At 46.1% G+C, this 17,534-nt stretch overlaps 1 long non-coding RNA gene across 1 annotated transcript; it reads left to right on the plus strand.

Moving 5' to 3' along the window:
* Positions 1-1,018: 1,018 nt before the first annotated feature.
* On the plus strand, positions 1,019-11,241 carry LOC116484811 (uncharacterized). The gene is made up of 4 exons (XR_004252675.1): positions 1,019-1,147; positions 5,325-5,512; positions 6,245-6,334; positions 10,212-11,241. It is a non-coding gene; the product is annotated as an uncharacterized LOC116484811 (long non-coding RNA).
* Positions 11,242-17,534: the final 6,293 nt, after the last annotated feature.

Below are 17,534 nucleotides of genomic sequence, written 5' to 3' on the forward strand. Positions count from 1 at the left end.
ACGGGGTTTCACCGTGTTAGCCAGGATAGTCTTGATCTCCTGACCTCGTGATCCACCCGCCTCAGCCTCCCAAAGTGCTGGGATTACAGGCGTGAGCCACTGCGCCCGGCCACCTTTTGTATTTTTAGTAGTGATGAGGTTTCACCATGTTGACCAGGCTGGTCTTGAACTCCTGGCCTCAGGTGATCTGCCTGCGTTGGCCTCCCAAAGTGCTGGGATTACAGGCATGAGCCACGGTGCCCGGCCCGTTTTTTGAATCACGGAGCCCTTGGAGAAAGAGATGGAACAAAGGACTTTCTCTCTAGGAAATGTAAATGTCTATCGGCACATTGCCTACCTGCAACCCTTGCACTCAGTTACTCGATTTTAAGCGTTGGTGGACCCCAAAGCCCAGGTACTGGTTCTTGCGGTAGAATGTTGGCTAGGCTGAGTCTCCATGTTGGAGGAAATTTAGTGGGCTCTCAGAGGCTGTTGCCTAAGCCTAGGAAAAGTCGAACAAAAGATCTGTCAGTCCCGGGTTGCCAAGGAGCTGTCCTAGATTTTCAGACTCCCTGAATTTGAGTTAACTATCCTGACTGTAGACCTGCCAGCCACCCTGGACTTGTAATTGCTCTTGCGTCTGAAGCCTTAACAATGTGTTGTATTCAACAACAGCTATTTTACTCATGGGGGCCCAGCCAACAAGAATGAGCCTTCTGAAGCAGAGCCCTGTTTTCTAGGCCGTCCTCGCCCAGAGGCCCCTGGCTGGCCCCAGGAGGCCCCAACCTTCTCTCCCAGTCCTTCAGTGCCACCTAGAGTGCAGTCCTCCTGGACAGAAAGGCGCGTCACCATCTCCTGGCCGGCACTATTACTGCATGTCCATTTTCTAGAAAATTCCTGGCATCTGGGTTCTAAGTAAACATAAGGACTTTTCCTTTACTGTGAGTTAGCAATCTGGATGTGTTTTATGGAAGATTATGCCCTAAGCCCTTAGAAGGGAGGACACCCAGTTTGGGAAAAGTCACTACTTCTGGGCTTCATTTTTTGCCCTAAGGCAAGGAGGTTATTCTGATGCTGAGGAATCTATGGCGGATTTTCCTTTCTCCTTCAAACTATCCTGTCAACCTTTTCATATTAGAAGGCAGAGAATGGAAAATACACATACACAGTTAAGTAGCTACTACATATCTTTATAGAGCTGTCCTATGTATATTTGTTTTTTGGTTCCATGTTGATCTTTTTTTAATTATTATTTTTCGTAGAGACAGGGTCTCACTATGTTATCCAGGCTGGTCTCAAACTCCTGAGCTCAAGCAATCTTCCCACCTTGGGCTCCCAAAGTGCTGGGATTACAGGCGTGAGCCACTGTGCCCAGCCTCCATCTTGATCTTTTAAGTTATTTAGACATTGCTCAAGATGTAAGACTGATTTTTCTCTCTATTGATTGAAAAAGGCTTTACTGTTTTATTCATTTATTCCACAAAAGGATTTATTCGATCAACTCAAAAATTGTTATTGAAGGCCTACTATGCACCAGGCACTTTTGAGGCACTAGGGATACAGCAATAAGCAAAACAGACACAAGACATTCCCTCATGGAGCTTCTTCCCTAGTGGAGGAGATAGGCAATAAATAAAATGTGCAAGGCCGGGCGCGGTGGCTCACGCTTGTAATCCCAGCACTTTGGGAGGCCGAGGCGGGCGGATCACGAGGTCAGGAGATCGAGACCATCCTGGCTAACCCGGTGAAACCCCATCTCTACTAAAAATACAAAAAAAATTAGCCGGGCGTGGTGGCGGGCGCGTGTAGTCCCAGCTACTTGGAGAGCCTGAACCAGGAGAATGGCGTGAACCCGGCAGGGTGGAGCTTGCAGTGAGCCGAGATTGCGCCACTGCACTCCACCCTGGGCGACAGAGCAAAGACTCTGTCTCTAAATAAATAAATAAATAAATAAATAAATAAATAAATAAAATGTGCAGCGTGTTGGCTGAAAGAGGATGTGGGCCGAGAGGATTTTTTGTCTGTCCGTTTTGTTTTTTAAGATAGGAGAAATTACAGCACATTTGTCTGCAGAGGGGAATGATTCAGGAAAATGGGAGAAATGATGATGCACAAGACAGGAGGGACTGGTGGAGCGATGCCTCGAGGCGGTGAGGGGAGGTGGCATCTAATGCACAAGTGGAGTGGGTGATGCAAATATTTATCGAGCCCCTGGCAGGCGTCAGAACCAGGGCTATGTGCCGGAGATCCAGCAGTGAAGAAAATGGACAGTAGCCCTGCCTTCTTGTAGATTTCACCCTAATTAGGAAGATGGACCATAAAAAGCAAACTAGGCCGGGCGCAGTGACTCATGCCTATAATCCCAGCACTTTGGGAGGCCGAGGTGGGCAGATCGCTTGAGGCCAGGAGTTCAAGACCAGCCTGGCCAACATGGCGAAACCCTGTCCCTACTAAAAATACAAAAATTAGCTGGGCATGGTGTTGTGTGCCTGTAATTCCAGCTACTTGGGAGGCTGATGCCTGAGAATCACTTCAACCTGGGAGGCAGAGGTTGCAGTGAGCTGAGAATGCGCCACTGCCCTCCAGCCTGGGCGACAGAGCGAGACTCCATCTCAAACAAACAAACAAAAAAACAAACTAATAAATGAGGCATAGTACTCATGGCTTGGGGTATGTGCTATGACAGAAACACAATAGTCATGGAAATCCTCTTTGAGAAGTGTCATTTAGACTGAGTTGTAAAGTATAACAAGGAGATGTCCATGTGCAGAGCCCGAGGAAAGAGGATTTCAAGCAGAAAGAATAACAAGTACAAGACCCTGAGCGGGAAGAGCTTGGCCCATTTGCGCGCCTGATTGGAGGTGGGGCTGCTGGAGGGTAGTTAGCAAGGAGGGTGAAGCATGAGATGGGGTTACAGAGGTTGACTAGTGATGGCTTTTTTTTTAACAGTCAATAAATTTTATGAGCAAATTTGTACATAACTCAAGGCTAGGAAGGACAGCTCACACTGTTAAATGGCAAAATCAGAATTTAAAAAAAATCGCATTGATGGCATGTAACAAATCTCAATGTCAAATCTTGCATTTGGGCTCAAAAAAATCAGTTGCAAGAAAACAGTAAAAGGAAGATCAAGTACACCACCAGTTGGTATGAAAAGGGTTCTGGGTATTCCAGAAAGCAAAGCCTAAAACAGGCCTAAATTGCAAACTCTTTCCTGAGCAATGTGACTGAAGGAGAAGAAGTGAGAGGGTGGAGAGGCAAAGAGAAGAAAAAAGAACCAATACAGAACTGTGGTGTTGAGGTGGCCTCATCTGCAGGCTCCTGCTTGTCCAATCTCAGGGGCCTGTGGAGGAGCTCAAAAGGTGACTCAGTGCCAACCAGAGAGCAAAGAGAGGGAACAGCATTTCTCCCTTGCTTCACACACCGCACACCAAAGGCTCTCTCCGTGGGTGTCTGTGTCCCCCAAGTGTGAGTACGAAGCAGGCTACCGTGATGGTCCCACTTGCATTGTCACTCAGAGACTCAAAGGCAGAAAGCAAGGGAAGAGTGGGCCTGAGATGGTTTGTGGTCAACTGAACTTATGGGAACTGGTAGATGCCCCACAGAACTGGGCGCAGCTGGAATAAGAGACAGGGAGACCCAAGCTCTGAAGTGATTCACGGTGGTGTCTCCTACATATAAGCTTAGGAATGACAATTTCCCTGTGCTTGGCATTTCATCTCAAAGTCTTTTTAGGCTTTCTGCGGAAACACAGGTGTGTAACTGAATCTTATTCTCAATGCTTGATATTTGGGCCTTAGATGTAAAAAGGACCCCCAAAATACTATCCCAGAAGCCATAATAATTCCTTCTTTAAAATTTCTCAGGCCAGGCCCAGTGGCTCACCCAGTGGCTCACCCAGTGGCTCACCCAGTGGCTCACAGTATAATCCTAGCACTTTAGGAGGCTGAGGCAGGAGGATCACTCGAGCCCAGGAGTTGGAGAGCAGCCTGGGTAAGATAGTGAGACCTCATCTCTACAAGAAATTGAGGTTAGCTGAACGTGGTGGCACACTCCTGTAGTTTCAACTACTCAGGAGGCTGAGCCCGAAAGGTAAATGTGGGAGGATTGCTTGAGCCCAAAAGGTAAAGGTTGCCGTGAGCCAAGATCATTCCATTGCACTTCAGCCTGGGCAACAGAGCTAGACCCTGTCTCTAAATAAATAAATAAATAAATAAAAATAAGGCCAGGCGTAGTCACTCATGCCTGTAATCCCAGCACTTTGGGAGGCCAAGGGAGGTGGATCACTTGAGCTCAGGAGTTTGAAACCAGCCTGGGCAACATGGTGAAACCCTGTCTCTACAAAAGATACAAAAACTAGCCAGGTGTGGTGGCACATGCCTGTAGTCCTAGCTACTTGGGAGGCTGAGATGGGAGGACTGCTTGAGCCTGGGAGGCAGAGGTTGCAGTGAACTGAGATCACACCACTGCCCTCCAGCCTGGGTGACAGAGCAAGACCCTGTCTCAAAAATGAAAAAAAAAAAAAAAAAAGCCAGAAGGAGGAAGGGGTGGTGGGAGCTGGGGTTGGGAGACAAAAATAAAAATAAATAAATACAGCCGGGCGCGGTGGCTCATGCCTGTAATCCCAGCACTTTGGGAGGCCAAGGCGGACGGATCATGAGGTCAGGAGATCGAGACCATCCTGGCTAACACGGTGAAACCCTGTCTCTACTAAAAATACAAAAAATTAGCCGGGCATGGTGGCGGGCGCCTGTAGTCCCAGCTACTCGGGAGGCTGAGGCAGGAGAACAGCGTGAACCCGGGAGGCAGAGCTTGCAGTGAGCCGAGATCGCGCCACTGCACTCCAGGCTGGGCGACAGAGCGAGACTCCATCTCAAAATAAATAAATACAATTTATCTAATTCAACAAAGGAATCTTTATTAAATATTATCTAAGACTTCTGAATCTTTATCAAATGCTGCACTTGTATAAACTGTTTACTTCTGCTAAACTGGGGGCTATCGTGATGGGAGGGAAATGAAGGGTTAAGGAAGCAATTCATCCCATTTATCCCAGGCCAGGTAAAGCCCTCAAATTTAAGATTTTGACTCATCTCCAAATAAAGTTATACGTAGAAGTCTCAGAGCCACAATAACAACTACATTGAAAGAAGACGTTCTTCAAACAGCTCAAACTTGTGTCCCCATTCTCAGATCAAACTGCGTGTGGTCCCTTATAAATAAATATTTTCAAAAGTTCTATAATTATCTTGCGAAATAACTCAGTGCCTTTGCTGTTCAAATGTATCAATTTATGAAATGTAAAGTTTCCAAAAATCACAATTTTTATGATTCTCTTTTGATAGTTCATTTAAAAAAAAAAAAATACGAGGAGCCTTGAGAAATGGACATGATCCGTGTATTTCTCGACCTCTGAGATACCATGGCTAATCCCTACCAACCTGCAGAAATACTGCTTCTGGAAGTTCCATTTGCCTCCATTCTGAGCGCTTATTAACCTTGAAACTTTTGTCAGCTCAGGAAAAAGCAAAAGGTAACTAGCTGGAGGGTAAGTGAGGAACGTTTGCTCCTTTTCCCAGCTCTGAAGGTGCTTGTAGATATCACTCAAGATGCCCCAGTATTGCACTGGAGAGTGGCTTATTTTTCATCTCACAGTATCACAAAAGGTTAGGAGTCCCTTTGTGAAACTGTTGCTGTGTGGAGCCAGCACTATTAGATATGCCTTTGTTGAATCCCCAAAGAATTGTCTTTGGTCTGAGTTTCTTCAACCTATTTATTCTCTCTCTCTCTCTCTCTGTTTTTTTTGTTTGTTTGTTTTTTGTTTTTGAGATAGAGTCTTGCTCTGTTGTCCAGGCTGGAGTGCAGTGGTGTGATCTCAGCTCACTGCAACCTCTGCCTCCTGGGTTCAAGCGATTCTCCTGCCTCAGCCTCCTGAGTAGCTGGGATTACAGGTGCCCGCCATCACATCTGGCTAATTTTTGCATTTTTAGTAGAGATGGGGTTTCACCATGCTGGCCAGGTTGGTCTTGAACTCCTGACTTCAGGTGATCTACCCGCCTCGGCCTCCCAAAGTGCTGGGATTATAGGCGTGAGGCACTGCGCCCAGCCAACCTATTTATTCTGTAGCCTACTTCAAGTCCAAGGCTCAAAGCTGTTTTCTCTCCTCATTAAATCCCTGCCGGTTCTCCAATGGTGACTTTAGAGGAGACCCCATTATAAGTGGAGGCCCCATAAAGGTCAGAAATAATTTACCTCTGCCCTGCAGGTTCTAAACTAGCTGGCAGCACAGTGGCACACCCTTGTTCACCTCCTCACTGGGCTCCTGGGCCTCCAACTCCTGCCCTTCAGGTTCTAGGTAAGGGCTACACATGTAATTCAAAGAGGATCTCATGGGCTTGAGGAGATAATCACCCTGTGTTTAGAGCAATTTCCATGACATCTGGGCCAAAATGCCTTTCCATGAAGTCCCCTAAATGGGGACTTAAGGCCGTACCTCACTCTTATCATTCCTAATATGACTGGCTGTCCTTGGCCTGTGTATGCCTATCCGTGCATGATGTTTAAGATGGCATATTCTGGATGTAGGTGTTCCTCATTCTGTTGTCATCTCTCCTGATGGGCCGAGCCTCTCTCTAATCATCCTGAGATATATCTCCTTGCTAATTTCCCTTCCTAAGGCTAACCCTATGGGTTACAGATCAAAACAGGGGCAGTGGGAGGTACAGAAATGATTCCAATAATCTGCTTCCCAGATAGGCAATTGTTGAAAACCAAGGAAACAAAAAGGGATTGGGGGGGGGGCCCACGCCTGAAGGAAAGCCACAAGAAGATCAAGAAGGGATGTCATCCGCCCTCCTCCGCACAGGCTCCAATTAGTCTCAGCTGTCAGGTTTCACTGGTACTCTGATCACTTAAGTGGAAATTTATTAAGACTTATTGGCATTAGGGTGGCCACCTCTTTGGGAACAGCCTGAGGAGGCTGGAAATTGATCAAAGTCTGGGCCTGAAGCAGTGGCAGCTGCTTCCCTTTTGTCATCCACTGACGCCCAGCCTACCCACTGGCACCATCCTGGGAGGTTCACAGAGTCGGGGCAGGACTCCACAGGGTGCCTGGGGTCCAGGAGGTTGTGGGATCAGTTCCATAGGTTCGTTATAAAATGACTCTGACTGCAGTGCAGACAATGATCTTGATGGGAAAACACTTGGAGGGTGGATTGGGAGAGAGAGCACAAACGCTTCAGTCTTGGCAGAGAACCAGTTTGCAGTCTCAATGAGTTTCGATTCATCTAAGGTCTACAGAGCATGTGCTCTGCCCAGTTCTTGCTTTTGAGAGACAAACACATTGGCAAGACACAGCCCTGCCCTGAAAGAGACTCAACAGGACAGGAGTCGGTCCTCTGACTTCCCACCCGAGGAGAGCCAATAGGTTCAGGGGAGGAAGGAGGGTGGTGACCAGAGCTGTAGGGGAAGTCTTTCTGAGGAGGGGACTCACATGGGCTCTGAGAGGGAGGAGGACAGGGAGAACATTCTGGGGCTGAGAAGGTAAAGAGAGAACTTCACGGAAGTTATTTCCTTTAGGGGAAAGCAAGCTCAAACCTTGAATATTGTTCCCTATGTGATCTCCCTTAGGATGGAGAGAGAATCTCTTTTTGCCCCTTTTTCCCCCAGATAGTCTGAGGAATCAGAGCTCTCCAGAACCTGGTGGTAATCTGAATGCCATTACTACCAGCACTCATAATAATAATGATGGCAGTGACTGTCACTGATGGAACGTTTTCTACGCATGAGACACTGTGCTTAAGTGCTTTACAAACGTTAACTTTATTTAATCTTTACAATTACTTTTCCAAATAGGTTCTATTATTAAGTACTACTACTATTAGTAATACTATATTATTAACTAATACTATTATAGCACTGATAATATTATTAAATACCATTATTATTACTATCACTATTAGGTACCATTATTAGGTACTACCGATATCCCTACTTTATACATGAAGAGATTAAGACTCACAGATGCAGGTGGGAGGATCACTTGAACCCAGGAGTTTGAAACTAGCCTGGGCAACACAGAGAGACACCACCTCTACAAAAAAAATAAAAATTAGCTGAGCATGGTGGTGTGCACCTGTAGTCCCAGCTACTTAGAACGCTGAGGTAGGAGAATCCCTTGAGCCCAGGAGTTGGAGGCAGCAGTGACCTGACATCTTGCCACTGCACTCCAGCTGGGCGACAGAGTGAGACCCTGCCTTTAAAAAAAAAAAAAAAAAAGAGAGAGAGGCTGGGCGCGGTGGCTCACACCTGTAATCCCAGCATTTTGGGAGGCCGAGGTGGGTGGATCATCTGAGGTCAGGAGTTAGAGACCAGCCTGGCCAACATGGTGAAACCCCGTCTCTACTAAAAATACAAAAAAATTAGCCGGGTGTGGTGGCACATGCCTGCAGTCCCAGCTACTCAGGAGGCTGAGGCAGGAGAATGTCTTGAACCCAGGAGGCAGAGGCTGCAGTGACAGATCACACCACTGCACTCCAGCCTAAGCAACAGAACAAGATTCCATCTCAAAAAAACAAAAAAACAAACAACAACAACAACAAGAGAGGGACTCACGGATGTTAAGTTACTTGCCCATATGGATAATACTGGTGCAGCCCAGGCTTAAACCCACACATTGAGTCCGGAGCTCTCAAATTTAACCACACACATATTACCTCTTAGTACTTAAGTGTTTCTGTGCCCAATCAGACACTGGATGCTACATTTTTAGGAGATGGATTTACTCACCCAACTCCCCTCTACTCTTCTTGAATTAGGGAAGCCTAGTTCAGGTCTCACCTGTTCTCTGAGACCCTCCCCAACCTCTCCAGCCCTCACAGGGCACTCCTTTTTCTGAATACCTACAGCACTTACAATGTGTGCCACTGACTTGGCATTTCATGGTCCAAGGTCTCACGTCATAATCTCATTCAAATGGGAACATCTTGCCTCTCCAACAAGCCTGCAAATAACCCCAGGGAAGGACATGTCTTATTTCTGGAGGCAAGAGAAATACCAGTGAATTGGCTTGAATAAGTCCTCCTCCCCTGCCCCTGCAGGTCCGTCCGCTTGGCACAGAGGCAGGCCTGCGGTATGTCCTCCAGAAGGCCCTGCTCAGTTATCTTGGCTGTCTGCCCTTTGCATACACCCCTCCATCCTTGCTCTCTGTCAGTATCCTCATTCTGCCTTTTCTCACCTGACAAAGATAAATCTTGCAGCTCTCCACCACCTGCCTGATGGGGCTGTCTAGGTCTTTGCTGTCCAGAGAGGTCACTGCAGGCTATTCCCAGAGAACTCCTGGCCCTGTCCTAGGTCCCTCACCCGGGTGGAGAAGTGGCCTCCCCTGGTGTGCTGCCTTAGAATGCCACTGTGCAATGTAAAGGAATGGACCGAGCTCCAGCATGGGGCAGCATCTGCTGCCCCGACCCTCTCAGTGCTTTCCCATAAGCTGCCATCTCAGAGGAAGAATCAATCCACTCTGTAATCATGCTCTTGGGGAGGTCTGGGGACTGATTGATGGGTCTAGTTGTTTTATTATAAGCCAGTGTAAGTTAAGTAAGTCAAATCAATAAACTTTATAGGTCTCCCCAGATTGCTCCAGAGGTGAGACCCAGTGGCTTTCACCTCAATAGATTAGACCCCTGCCTAAATAAAAACCAATAGTCGCCTGGAGAAACAGTTTGATTTCCTTTTGAGAGACTCTCTTAGTGCCCTTGAGCCTGTCATGACTTAAATCAATAACTTTAACCACTTCCAAGAAGAAATCAGTTGCCTCTGGAATACCTTCATGCCACTTCCTGATCTCCCTGGCACATGACAATTTTAGATGTCTGGAGTGAACCAGTCAAGGCAGTCAGGATGGTGCTATCCTGTCCCTAGGCCCCAGGCATGGCCCCCAGCCTAGGCAGTCCAGACCTTTCCTCTCCTTCAAGTATTCTCTTCATCCTGCCCAACTGTCCCAAATCTCTCCTTATCTGAGACTCCCCACTAGCCCACCCCTGCTGTGCACCCCTGGCCTCCATGGCCCCTGAATGACCAGGCTGGCTAGTGAGGAGTTGGTCTTCCTTGTCATTTTGAGGGTGAATGTAGCAGTCCCTCCAGGTGGCACTTTTGTCCATTTACAAGAGTATCTAGGAAGCAGAATAAACCTTGTGGTAGTAGCTGTAAAACTAAAAATAAAATTTTTTTTTTAGATGGAATCTCACTCTTGTCGTCCAGGTTGGAGTGCAATGGCGCGACCCTGGCTCACTGCAACCTCCATCTCCTGGGTTCAAGTGGTTCTCCTGCCTCAGCCTCCTGAGTAGCTGGGATTACAGGCACCCACCACCATGCTCGGCTAATTTTTGTATTTTTAGTAGAGATGGGGTTTCACCATGTTGGCCAGGCTGGTCTTGAACTCCTGACCTCAGGTGATCCACCCACATCAGCCTCCTTAAAAATAAAATTCTAAGACCCCCGACCATCTGAATGGACCCCTCCTCCCAGCCAAGGGCATTCCAAAGTTAACCTGGAAAATTAGTTCAGGCTACAATGGGAACAGGAGTTGTACATGCCTCATTATACTCTCCTCCCTTTGGAATTCAGGCACAACTGACCAGCATTAACATCAAAAAAGAGATCTTAAGACTGTAGCAATAAGACACCAAATTCCAGCCTGACTCTAATATAGCATCACATGACAACAGGCCCTGAAGAAATCAAAATACTCTATTCTTTTACTCACAGATTTTGAAATGGCCCTGCAAAACTGTCCCTTGTGGGGGAAATCTACATTCAGTAGAGAATCCCTTTCCCTTTCCACATCTTTCCCCTGATCCAGCAGAGAATTAACTAAGAGTCTGGCACCTTTTAAGTCTGATAAGAAACATTTACTATCTACTCTCTCTGAAGCCTGCTACCTGGAGGCTTCATCTGCATAATAAGAACCTTGGTCTACATAACCCCTTATCTTAACTCAGATAGTCCCTTCTATGGATTCCATACTTCTAGATAAACTCTTTCAATCGCCCTGGGAAAATCTTTGAATGCACCTGTGACCTGAAAGTTCCCCTCCCCCCACCCCTTCGAGTTGTCCTGCCTTTCCAGACCTGACCAATGTACATCTTACATATTAATTGATGTCTTATTTCTCCCTAGCATATATAAAACCAAGCTGTAGCCTGACCGCCTTGGACACATGTCATCAGGACCTCCTGAGGCATGTCCTTATTCTCGGCAAAATAAACTTCTAAATTGATTGAGACTCAGATACATTTTGGTTTACACAGCAATAGTAGTATTGATAATACCTCAATGGAGTGACTGCAGTGATGAGAATTTCAGGCCTTGGTGGGGTGTGTCTATCCTGGGCCACTTGTTATTTCTCAGAGAAAGTCACCATCCCTGCCCACCTAGGGCTGGCCATAAGAGAGGCCAGCCTTACCGTGTCTGCCAGGGCTAGTTTAGTGGTCATCCTCACTGCCTGAGCTCTGCCTTGCACTCTCCCATTCTTCAAGGGTTAACTTTGATGGAGCCAGCAGTAAAATGGTCTGTCTAGGGGCCAGGAGCCATCAGGAGAACAAAGTCATCCCCAACACTCTGCCCAATGTTAGGCACTATGCCATTATAAGCTCCCAAGTCACCCATCTGGGATGGTGGCTAAAGGCCCCCACAATATTTTTATTCTCTAGAATGGGAATAAGACCCACCACTCTTTGGCCACGAATCAAACTTTTAAATACCAGAAGTTCCATGGTTGCTCCAGAGCCCATTCTGTGCTGCCAAGATGGACTCTCAAATCAGGCGACTGAGTGGTCAGGATAAGGTTGTCTCAAAACTCTTTCTATGTTGGGTAAAGTTTTTTTTTTTTTTTTTTTTTTTTTTTTGAGACAGAGTCTCGCTCTGTCACCAAGGTTGGAGTGCAAGTGGTGCCATCTCGGCTCACTGCAAGCTCCGCCTCCCGGGTTCACGCATTCTTCTGCCTCAGCCTCTCCGAATAGCTGGGACTACAGGTGCCCGCCACCACGCCCGGCTAATTTTTTTGTATTTTTAGTAGAGACGGGGTTTCACCACGGTCTTGATCTCCTGACCTCGTGATCCGCCCGTCTCGTTCTCCCAAAGTGCTGGGATTACAAGCGTGAGCCACCGGGCCCGGCCTATGTTGGGTAAAGTTTTAAATAGAATGTTGTGGGCCAGGTGTGGTGGCTCACATCTGTAATCCCAGCATTTTGGGAGGCTGAGGCAGGCAAATCACAAGATCAGGAGTTTGAGACCAGCCTGGCCAACATGGTGAAACTCCATCTCTACCAAAAATACAAAAAATTAGCTGAGTATGGTGGCAGGTGCCTGTAATCCCAGCTACTCGGGAGGCTGAGGCAGGAGAATCACTTGAACCTGGGAGGCGGAGGTTGTAGTGAGCTGAGATCGTGCCACTGCTCTCCAGCCCAGGCCACAGGCAAGACTCCATTTAAAAAAAAAAAGAAAGAAAAGGAAAGAAAAAAATAATGTTGTGGGAAAACCCTTTCCACATATGGTCCCTGCACTAGAGACACTCAGGAGTTCCTGCTGCTTGGCTTACTCCAGCCCAGAGGCTGTCTGTCCACCGTGAAAGGCTGGGGCAGACCCTAGAGCAGTGACATACCAGGGTCAGTGTGGGTAGATCATTTTTAACATCCCCTCCTCTATGTGACAACATTCAGCAGTAATCACGCAATTAAACAAATAATAGGCCCCCCTTATCCACGGGGGATATGTTTTAAGACCCCCCTAGTGGATGCCTGAAACTGAAGATGGTACTGAACCCTATACATGCTGTTTTTTCCTTTGCATACACACTGTATAGTTTGGATACGCTGGGAAAGGGGATGATTCATATCCCAGCTGGGAGGGACAAAGTGAAACAGTGCAAGATTTCATCATGCTTCTCAGAACAGTGCATAATTTAAAACCTATAAATTGTTTACTTCTGGAATTTTCCACTTAATATTTTCAGACCACAGTCGACTACGGGTAACCTAAACTGTGGAAAGCAAAACCACAGAGAAGGGAAGACTACTGGAGTAATGGCCAGAAAGGAACACAGGCAAAAAAACTTTCCTTTTATTGAGCTTTATGTATAACTGTGATAGCAAAAATAAGTAAATCAATGTTAAAATGTAAAAAAAGAAAAAAGTAATGGATTGATACACTTTCATTACACCAGCACTTTTAAAAGCTGGAATATACATACATATTGGTCTGTGACAGCAATGAACAATATTGCAGTTTCTGTTTTTGAGACTTAACCTCTACAAATTTATTGAAGATTTTGTCAAAATTGATCTTCACATACTCATGTTCAATTGGCAGTTTGTTGATGTCTCTTCCATCATAGTTAATTGTTAATTTTAATTCAGAAAAAAAATCTCTTTTACATGAGTCAGCAGATATACAAATAGGAAGTTTTAAACAAAAGAGTAGGTCTGTCAGAGACTCATAAAAATTTCATTTTGCAATTAATTTCAGAAGTTGTAAGACTGTCCATGTAAATGTTTCTTTGGGGTCAATTATGACTACTTTCAAATATCTCCACAGTCAAAAAACTTCTACTAGAATATCCTCACCAGAAAATTCACCATACATTTCTACTGTCATTGGTAAACTTCTGCAATTTTTCTTCTAGAAGAATCAGAAAATGGCTATGTGGCAGTAAATATTGGTATTATTTGATCTGTTGCTTTAGAACAAGCATCCAGTTCTTGAAAACAAAGCATTTAAACATTGCTTTTTGAGTTCTTCTGGCCATGGTCATGTGGAAGAACAGAATAGAAACTAAGATCTTGTTTCTTCATGTTACAATTATGCCTAGCATGGTTTATTTTCAATCTATTGTTTAAGCATAGGAATATATGGTTCTGTTACCAAAACACCAGGGGTTCGGTCTAGGTCCTGCTGCTTGACGCACAGATAGGCAATCACTTAAATGATGATAGGTGAGCATTGCCAAGGAAGACTTTAATTGGGTGTTGCAGCCGGGGAGATGGGAGCTCAGTCTCAGATCCATTTCCTTGACTGACCAAAACCCAAGGGTTTTTATAACAGGGAAGAAATGAAACAATATGTAAGAAAACAGGAACTAGGGAGGGGCAAGGGAAGCAGTGATGATGAATGAGGGGTCCTGGCATCTCACTGTCTGGATGTGGTGATCTGGGGAGTTTCAGTTCTTTGAGTTTTTTTTTTTTTTTCTTTTTTTTTGAGAGGCCTGAAGGTCATTTCCTGAGGAAAGAACCCATGCAAAACAAATGTAAGTTTCAATCCAGAAGGGTCAATTTCTGCATGTATCCAAAAAACTATCAATGGGACTATTGGGGCAGTTTCAGTACCACAGGGTTTAGAACCCAGAGGTTCCAAATTATTAGGTACTTACTCTGGAAACAAATTGTGGGTGAATCCACTTGAGTCAAGGATTAATTTTTCAAATTAATGTCTTATATAGAATACAATGATCCTTAATAGATGTTATTTAAATGCATTAATTTAAAGCCTCCATTGTTAAAACTCAACGGCAGCCACAACAATTATTTAGAACTTAGGGAACAAGATTTTTTTCAAGGAGGAATATTTTTATCACTGTAATTGTTTAGAATTGCCAGCATGTGGTGAAAATAAAAAGCAGACGGGACTTGTTTGTTTTAAAATTTGCTACAGAAAATGCACCCCCTTATAGCCTGCACCTGGGATGGATGGATCCACTGGCTGCCCCACCCCTGGTACCCCAATGCCTCAAATAAGGAGCAGGGGCAACTGTCATGCAAAACCTTTGGAAGAGGGCCTTTGTGACAACTCACAAAGTCAAGGCCTGCATCCAGGTTGCAGATCTGTTTTGTTTGGTCTACAATGTTAAAAAAATTTTAAATTAAAAACTTAAACCAACCTTTGATGACTTCTGGCAGGGTGTGTATTTACAGTTTGTCACAGTCCCCATCACTCCCTATTTATCATACCTTGTCTAATTTGCCCACTTAAATTATCTGCCTGGCTTATGTAGGTACCTGGGTTTGTGACCCTACTTTGTGACTTTGTTTCTACAGTTGTCCTTTTTCCAGTTCTTTAGCTTTTTAGGGTTTGCCCTCTTCCCCTCATTGGCTGCAGCTCACCAGCCTCTTCCTGGCCCCTCAGCTTCACCACTTCAGAGACCCTTTCCCCCTTGTTTAACCTGGTAGTTGCTCTTACTTTACATCTAATTCCATTACTGCCACTCTGCTTCAGGAAGGAGGCACTCAGGCAGCCACTAAGCGATCCTTCTGTTTTTTTGTTTGTTTTTTGTTTGTTTTTGAGATGGAGTCTCCCTCTGTCACCCAGGCTGGAGTGCAGTGGCACAATCTCGGCTCACTGCAACCTCCACCTCCCGGGTTCAAGTGATTCTCGTGCCTCAGCCTCCTGAGTAGCTGGGATTACAGGTGCATATCACCACGTCCAGCTAATTTTTGTATTTTTAGTAGAGATGGGGTTTCACCATGTTGGCCAAGCTGGTCTCGAACCCCTGACCTCAAGTGATCTGACTGCCTGGGCCTCCCAAAGTGCTGGGATTACAGGCGTGAGCCACCACACCCGGCCTAAGGGATCCTTCTTGAACCTGAGTTGGGCAGCTGCCTCCCTTCCAATGGGAACTCTGGCCCTCAGCTTCTTCTGTGACACTCAGGGAGGCCAGCAAGGAGGCCACCCTTCCCAGAGTCCAGCAATGGTCTCATTCCTGTGGTTGGTGGCAGGGAAGTGAAACCGCCTTTCCAAAATTATGACTGAGACAGTGAGAGAGATCTAACTTATCTGTCTCCATCTTGCTTCTAACCTCCAAACTGTCCTTGTTCATTCCTGGGCGTAGGCTGAACTAACTGGGAGAAATGTAGTTTATAGTTTATAGTTTATAGTTTAAAACAAAGATGATGGTAACAGCCCTTTCCTAAAGCAGACCTCCTTTTTGCCTAGGGACTAGATTGCCTTTGTAGGACTAACAGCCACAAGATTAGAAATTATGGTTGTAGGAGTCATGCTGCTGGAGGCTACAAGATTCTGACCCTCACTAAACTGTTCCTAAGATAAGTGAGCTATTTTGTAGACTCTGCACTTGATGGATCAGCTGGCACCACCGAGACTGATAAACGGAATCATCTGATCTTGTGGCTCCTACCCAGGAACTAACTCAGTGCAGACAGCTTCAACTCCCTATGATTTCATCCCTGACCAACCTGCACCCCCAGCTCACTGGCTCCCCACCCCCAACCCACCAAGTTGTTCTTTTTTTTTTTGAGACGGAGTCTCACTCTGTCACCCAGGCTGGAGTGCAGTGGTGTGATCTCGGCTAACTGCAAACTGCCCCCACTCCAGGTTCAACTGATTCTCCTGCCTCAACCTCCTGAGTAGCTGGGATTACAGGCACACGCCAACATGCCCGGCTAATTTTTGTATTTTTAGTAGAGATGGGGTTTCACCATGTTGGTCAGGCTGGTCTCTAACTCCTGAGCTCATGATCTGCCCGCTTTGGCCTCCCAAAGTGCTGGGATTATAGCCACGAGTCACTGCGCCCAGCCCCAACCCACCAAGTTGCTCTTAAAAATTCTGCTCCCCAGGTGTGGTGGCTTACGCCTATAATCCCAGCATTTTGGGAGGCCAACGTGGGCAGATCACGAGGTCAGGAGATCGAGACCATCCTGGCTGACATGGTGAAACCCCGTCTCTACTAAAATAAAAAAAAAAAAAAAAAAAAAAAGCTGGGCGTGGTGGTGCGCGCCTGTAGTCCTAGCTACTCAGGAGGCTGAGGTAGGGGAATTGCTTGAACCTGGGAGGCAGAGATTGCAGTGAGCCAAGGACGCTCCACTGCACTCCAGCCTGGTGACACAGCGAGACTCCGTCTAAAAAAAAAAACAAAACTAAAAACAAACAAAAATCAACTCTGCTCCCCGAATGCTTGGGGAGACTGATTTGAGTACTAAAACTCAGGTCTCCCACACAGCCGACCCTGAGTGAATTACTCCTTCTCCATTGCAATTCCCCTGTCTTGATAAATCGGCTCTGTCTAGGCAGTGGGCAAGGTGAACCCCTTGGGTGGTTACAGAAGCAGAAGGGGAAAAACAATTTCCAAGCCCTGAACACACATGCAGAGTCGCACCCACATTTGGCTTAATTTAACATGATGCAAAAAACATTCCTGGCTAAACCGCCCCATATCAATTTGGACAATTACTTTCAGCCAGTGGCGTGCTAAGGCCAGCTTATACTGGCTCCAGAGAGGCAATTGTTAAACACTCAGAATTTTAACAGCAGGTTGGTGTCTTGAAATCGGCCACTGTTGGAAGTATTTACACCAAGGAAATTGGCAAATGTTATGAACTAGGGCATTTGGGGTGGGAGAAGAGAGCCACTTTACTAGCATACTCCTGCCTTTAGCCCAACTCAGCATTTCCTCCACCCACAGACTCTCAGTTTTGTTTGGTCTATTTCCCTCACTTAGGCTTTAGCAGAGGCCATATAGTGCAGTTAAGAGGAGGGGCATACTATCCTTG

Source organism: Hylobates moloch, unplaced genomic scaffold, assembly GCF_009828535.3.
Source record: "Hylobates moloch isolate HMO894 unplaced genomic scaffold, HMol_V3 SCAFFOLD_16, whole genome shotgun sequence".
NCBI lineage: Eukaryota > Metazoa > Chordata > Mammalia > Primates > Hylobatidae > Hylobates > Hylobates moloch.